This window comes from Bison bison, unplaced genomic scaffold (assembly GCF_000754665.1).
Source record: "Bison bison bison isolate TAMUID 2011002044 unplaced genomic scaffold, Bison_UMD1.0 scf7180017864238, whole genome shotgun sequence".
NCBI classification, from domain to species: Eukaryota; Metazoa; Chordata; class Mammalia; order Artiodactyla; family Bovidae; genus Bison; species Bison bison.
The window spans coordinates 1,083,695-1,091,018 of record NW_011494810.1 but is presented as its reverse complement, the minus strand read 5'-3'; positions in this window follow the sequence as shown (position 1 = coordinate 1,091,018).

Sequence of the window (7,324 nt, the reverse complement as noted above, 5' to 3'; positions counted from 1 at the left end):
TCTCCAGGGGATCTTCCCAAACCAGGGATCAAACCCAGGTCTCCCACATTGCAGGCAGATTCTTTACCAGCTGAGCCACCAGGGAAGCAAAAGAAGAAGTATGTGTATACATATAGCTGATCACTTTACTGTACAGAAGAAACTGACACAACATTGTAACTCCAATAAAAATTCATTTTAAAAATAAAATGAAAGACTAAAAAATAGTCATATACCAAAGAGTTAAAAGAAAGACAGAAATTAATGGCCTGATGATTTGATTTCCGATGAACTGGTCATTTTGAAAATTCATCTACTTCCATGGGACATAAAGCACAAATCAAAGTGACTATTTAAATTATCATCCAACCTGGGACACCCCTGAGAGTGAAAGGAAGTGCTGTCCATGATTATACTGGGATGACAGAATATAATTAGACCACAGAAAACTGGGAAGGGCAGTAAACTCACAGAAATATCTGACAGAGTATTGGAAGACACCCAGCTTCCACACTATCATCTGACTCTAGTGAAGCTAGGCGCTTTTCTTTCCTTCTCACTTGGTTATAAAATGTAAGGGCCAGGACTGTGTTAAGTCTTCACTTTTGATTCAAGCACAGCTCACCAAGCTCTTGCATATCATTGGTGCTCTGTCAGTGTGGGCTGATTTTATTGGACAGGTAAAGAACAAGTGTGGATGGCAGGGAGACAGTCACAGGTAGATTCCATGTGGACCCTGGAGGTCACTGAGTAACCATTGATATATGTTTGTGGTGGGAGCAGAACACCAAGGAATTTGCCCTTCATTCCTGTGCCCTGGCTGCCCTATGCCCCTCTCATGATCAAGGTTCCTCACACTGTCCCACTGCCCCTTCTTCTGGTCCTGTCCCCAGGCTCCCTGTTTGAGTTTCTTTAATTGCAAGCTTGGGAGCTCCTATTCTTGGGTTGGAGTTTGAGGGCTCCCCTGGGAGTAGACAGTTTTAACTTCCTCACTCAGGTTCTGTGTTAAGTACCTCATGGGAAATGGGAGAAAGTTCTGCCACCCAGCCTGGGAGGCAACCTATGGCAGGTGGACAGACATCAGAAGGTGAGCTCAGATATACAGATGCTGACTCTGTTTCCATCTGCCTAACACTATCTCCTCGACTAAGTCCATTTTTCCCTTTCCTTTTTGCTGAGTGGAGACTGTTGACTGAGCCTCATTGTCTAAGCTACAAAATTGCTTGCAGCCTGAGGGTGACATGGAGCCTGGCCAAGAGGTTGGTGGAGGCTGAGGAAGGAGGTCAGAGCTGGGGGGTTCCTCCCTGTCCTCTCTGAGTTCATAACTGTAAACATACAAGAGGAGGACAATAAAATGAATACTCCACAGGGGACCCACTGAATACTTTTTCTTCCAGGAAATCCACTTGAAGGTTAGTGAGGGTCTTTCTCCTGTCACCCACCCCTATCTTTCTTGCAGTTTCTGTTGCTGATTGCTACCTTTTTTGCCCCATTTTTACTTTCTTATCAGAATTTCTTCATCTTATTGTTTCCTCAAGCAGAGGTGACTTTTTTATTTTTAAAGGAGGGTAGGCATTCACTTGGAGAAGGCAATGGCACCCCACTCCAGTACTCTTGCCTGGAAATCCCACGGACAGAGGAGCCTGGTAGGCTGCAGTCCATGGGGTCGCTAAGAGTTGGACACGACTGAGCGACTTCACTTTCACTTTTCACTTTCATGCATTGGAGAAGGAAATGGCAACCCACTCCAGTGTTCTTGCCTGGAAAATCCCAGGGACGGAGGAGCCTGGCAGGCTGCCGTCTATGGGGTCGCACAGAGTCGGACACGACTGAAGCGACTTAGCAGCAGCAGCAGGCATTCACTATGTAATAGTATCTTTCCTCATCCTTTTTTTCCAGTTTTCTTTCTTTGACCTACTTCTCTTTTTCTTTCCTTGATTTCTCATTGTTTTTTTCATTTCCTCTTTCTGTCTGGATTGGGGTGCTCAGCAAAGGGTTCCTAAGTGGAAGAGTAGTCTAAAGCAGGAAGACAAAAGGTGAGTGGGGGAAGAGGCCGAAGGGGAGGGCTGGTATGAGACATAGAGTCAACCCATGCCTGAAAGAACATCACAGACACAAGGTTTCTTCTTTACAGTGTGATTTCTAGGAAGAAAAGTAAAGACAGTAACTAAAATCCCAGGGAAAGGATTTTTCTATTTTAAAGAAATTTAACACCCAGAGAAAAGGATGAAGTTAGAGAGCAGAAAAAGATAAGCATGAGAGGTGCTACACTAGTTTCTTGAGGGATCTGCATATTATAATTAATCATTCAACAGTACTTACTGAGAACATAATATATGCCAGTCACTATGCTAGAAACCAGAGATTACCCTGTTGGAAAAAGTAGCATAAAGAAATAGGTTTTAGTTGGAGAAGAGGTAAACAGACAAACGAATCCATATGAATAAGATGTAGCACAGCCAAGCCATTGGCATATCATAAGCACAAGAGTGACATCATCTTGAGTGACTTAAGTTTCAGGTGATGGTTTAACCCTCTGATTGTTGAGTGGAGAAACAAAGACACCTTATGCAACCTAAGGAGTGCATTCTCGGGTCAATGAATGTGATGTGGGAGGCCACAGAGGAAGGGATCACCTGGTGTATGAGGGCCATCAGGGCATCTTCATAGCAGAAGCAAATCTGAGCTGAACCCTGAAAAACAACAACGTTTTCAGAGGAAGAGTTTGAAGGACGATATGACAGATGAATGGAACAGCATGTGTAAAATCAAAAGGGGCAAAGAAAAGTAGTGTTAGGCAAGCTGCAGGTGTAAGTTCAGGTGGAGTGTAAGGCTCTCGCCTAAGAGGTGGTTTAGCACAAAAAGCTGGAAAGGGAAAGCAAACCACATAGGTCTTCAGTGGGATAGAAGGGGATCTCTGCTCAGAGTCTTGAGGAGTGAAGTGATCACAGAGAGGTACACTGTGAAGTACCTGCGGCTTGTGGTGACAAAGAGGCACTCAGGTTGGAGATATTGTATGAATGCTGGCAAAACTGTGATACTCAAAAGACAGTGGAAATGCAAGGGGTGAAAGCAGAGGCCAGGGATGTAAAAAGCAAGCGTCTCCATTAAGGGCACATTGACAGAAACAGGAAAGGGATTATATTAGGGTGCATGGGGCATCCAACATGGGTCATTTTGAGCTTGAATAATTGTGACAGTGGTATTATTTTAAAGAAATAAGATAAGAGAAGGAGATATTAATTTTTTAGGATATGCAGATGGGAGTACCAGTTGGGTTGTTTTTTGTTTGAGTATCAGGAATTGTATACATTCTGCAGGGAACTGGAAATCTAGGGTTGGGAAGGGGGATGAAGGTCTGGGATCCAGTAGAAATTTTGGTGTCCATTGGAGAGACAGGCAGGCAGATGGATTCTTGACTCTTCCACCTCACCCTACTAATCATCACCCCAATGTATTTCCCCAAGTTTCACAGGGTCATAAATGTAAATATAATTTCACTTAGGTTGGGGGAATTCTGTTTATAATAACCAACTCACAATATGGGAATTTAATAACCATAAGTGATCATGCATTCATCTGTGATGAGAACTATATCTGACAGGAAACAAGTACTGCTCTTAAGCAAAAGGATCTCCTTTTCTTAGAGACCGTATTATGGATCTGAAGGATGCTGGGTAAACAAAGAATAAGAGAAAAGTGAAAATAGAAGCTCCTAAATAATAATTTTTCCAAGATTAGACAGCTTCTCCTTGTGAAGACATTTTTGCTCAAAAACAGCATGATATGATTTAAATTTTCCAGAACTTTCCATCTCATGTTTGGTTTTGCATTTACTAGCCATGCAAACTTGGGCAATCCAGCCAATTCCTCAATTTTCTCACCTGTAAAAGAGGGTCTATTTTAATAAAATCACTGTACCTTCATTGTAGGATCACTATGAGGATGAATGAAAAATGAATATGAGTGCTGTGGGATGCAACAGATTTCTTTTTACTGCTTGTGAATAGCCTGGCACTAGAACCAGACAGGGAGCCTTTTTCTTCTCAGCAGGTGAGAGATAGATGGACAAACTCAACGTCTTTGATTCTTTATTTTCTAGAAAAGTTGCAAACCACCATTCTTCTTAATGAAGAGATCACTTGTTAAAATTAATGAGTCTAAATTATTTATATCAGTGGTCAAGATTTGAGATGGACTGTGAAAGGCTAAGGTACATAGCCTCTAAGATGGTCTCATTGGTCCTTGATTCATAATATTCATGCCTTGTGTATTGCTCTCCCAGTAACTTGGAGCTAGATTTAGTGATTCACCTATAATGAATAGAATTCAGCAGCACTCTTGGGATGTCACTTCTAATATTAGGTTATATTCTACCCCACACTTGGAAAATCCCATGGACAGAGGAGTGTGGTAGGCTGCAGTCCATGGGGTCGCAAAGAGTCGGACACGACTAAGTGACTTCCCTTTCACTTTTCACTTTCATGCATTGGAGAAGGTAATGGCAACCCACCCCAGTGTTCTTGCCTGGAGAATCCCAGGGACGGCAGAGCCTGGTGGCCTGCCGTCTATGGGGTTGCACAGAGTCGGAGACAACTGAATCGACTTAGCAGCAGCAGTAGTAGTAGCAGGGTGCTTGTAGTCACTCTCTTGCACCACTCACCCTGGAAGAAACCAACTGTCACATTGTGAACCAGCCCTGTAAAGAGACAGCAAGATTTCACACAGTTACATGGGTAATCCTGGAGTGGACCCACCTCAAGACAAATCTTGTTGCTATTATTGTTCACTCGCTAAGTCATGTCTGACTCTTTGTGACCCATGGACTGCATCATGCCAGACTTCCCTGTCCTCCATGATCTCCTGGAGTTTGCTAGATTTGTGTCCATTGAGTCAGTGATGCCATCTAATCATCTCATCCTCTGTCATCCCCTTCTCCTTTTGCCTTCAATCTTACCCAGCATTGGGTCTTTTCCAATGATTCAGCACTTTGCAACAGATGGCCAAAGTATTGGAGCTTCAGCTTCAGTCCTTCCAATGAATATTTAGAACTGTCTTCCTTTAGGATTGACTAGTTTCATCTCCTTGCTGTCCAAAGGACTCTCAAGAGTCTTCTCCAACATCACAATTCAAACCTAGACAGTGTAATAAAAAGCAGAGACATAATTTTGCTGACAAATGTCTACATAGTTAAAGCTATGGTTTGTCCGGTAGTCATGTATGGAGGTGAGTTAGATCATGAAGAAGTCAGAACACTGAAGAAGTGATGCTTTTGAATTGTGGTGCTGGATAAGACTCTTGAGAGTCCCTTGGACTGCAAGGAGATCCAACCACTCAATCCTAAAGGAAATTAATCCTGAATATTCATTGGAAGGACTGATGCTGAAGCTGAAGTTCCAATACTTTGGCCACCTGATGTGAAGAGCTGACTCATTGGAAAAGACCTGATAATGGGAAAGACTGAAGGCAGGAGGAGAAGGGGACGTCAGAGGATGAGATGGTTTGAGAGTATCATTGACTCAATGGACAAGAGTTTGAGCAAACTCCGGGAGATGGTGAAGAACAGGGAAACCTGGGGTGCTGCAGTCCATGGGGTAACAAAGAGTCAGATATGGCTGAGTGACTGAACAACAACAAAAAGGTTTGTCATAGCTTTCCTTGCAAGGAGCAAGCGTCTTTTAATTTCATTGCTGCAGTCACCATCTGCAGTGATTTGGGGGCCAAAGAAAATAAAATCTGTCACTGTTTCCACTCTTTCCCTTTCTATTTGCCATGAAGTAATGGGACCAGATGGCACGATCTTAATTTTTTAAATGTTGAGCTTCAAGCTAGCTTTTTCACCTCTCCTCTTTCACCCTCAAGAAACTCTTTAGTTCCTCTTCATTTTCTACCATTAGAGTTGTATCATCTGCATATCTGAGGTTGTTGATATTTCTCCTGGCAATCTTGATTCCAGCTTGTGATGCATCTAGTCTGACATTCCACATCATGTACTCTGCATATAAGTTAAGTAAGCTGAGTGACAATATAGAGACTTGTCATACTCCTCTCCCAATTTTGAGCCAGTAAGTTGTTCCATGTATGGTTCTAACTGTTGCTTCTTAACCCACATATAGGTCTCTCAGGAGACAGGTTAAGGTGGTCTGGTATTCCCAACTCTTTAAGAATTTTCCACAGTTTGTTGTGATCCACACCATCAAAGGCTTTAGTGTAGTCAATGAATCAGAAGTATATGTTTTTCTGGAACTTCCTTGCTTTCTCCATGATTCAATGAATTTTTGCACTTTGACCTCTGGTTCCTCTGCCTTTTCTAAACCCAGCTTGTACATCTGTAATTTCTCAGTTCACATAGTGCTGAAGCCTAGCTTGAAGGATTTTGAGCATAACCTTGCTAGCATGTGAAATGAGTACAGTTGCACATTGGTTTGAACATTCTTTGACATTGCCCTTTCTTTGGGACCGGAATGAAAACTGACCTCTTCCAATACTGTGGTCACTGCTGAGTTTTCCATATTTTCTGACACTGAGTGCAGCACTTTAGCAGCAGCATCTTTTAGGATTTTAAATAGATCAGCTGGAATTTCATCATCTCCTCTAGCTTTGTTCATAGTAATGCTTCCTAAGGCCCACTTGACTTCACATGCCAGGATGTCTGGTTCTAGGTGAGTGACCACGCCATCATGGCTATCTGGATCATTAAGACCTTTTTTGTATAGCTCTTCTGTGTATTCTTGCCACCTCTTCTTAGTTTCTTCTGCTTCTGTTAGTCCCTTACCATTTCTGTACTTTATTATGCCCATCCTTGCATGAAATGTTCCCTTGATAGCGCCAATTTTCTTGAAGAGATCTCTAGTCTTCCCCATTGTATTACTTTCCTCTGTTTCTTTGCATTGTTTATTTAAGAAGGCCTTATCTCTCTTTGCTGTTCTCTGGAACCCTACATTCAGTTGAACATATTTTTCCCTTTCTCCCTTGTTTTTTGCTTCTCTTCTTTCCTTAGTTATTTCTAAAGCTTCCTCATATCAGATCAGATCAGTCGCTCAGTCGTGTCCGACTCTTTGCGACCCCATGAATCGCAGCACGCCAGGCCTCCCTGTCCATCACCAACTCCCGGAGTTCACTGAGACTCACATCCATCGAGTCAGTGATGCCATCCAGCCATCTCATCCTCTGTCGTCCCCTTCTCCTCCTGCCCCCAATCCCTCCCAGCATCAGAGTCTTTTCCAATGAGTCAACTCTTTGCATGAGGTGGCCAAAGTACTGGAGTTTCAGCTTTAGCATCATTCCTTCCAAAGAAATCCCAGGACTGATCTCCTTCAGAATGGACTGGTTGGATCTCCTTGCA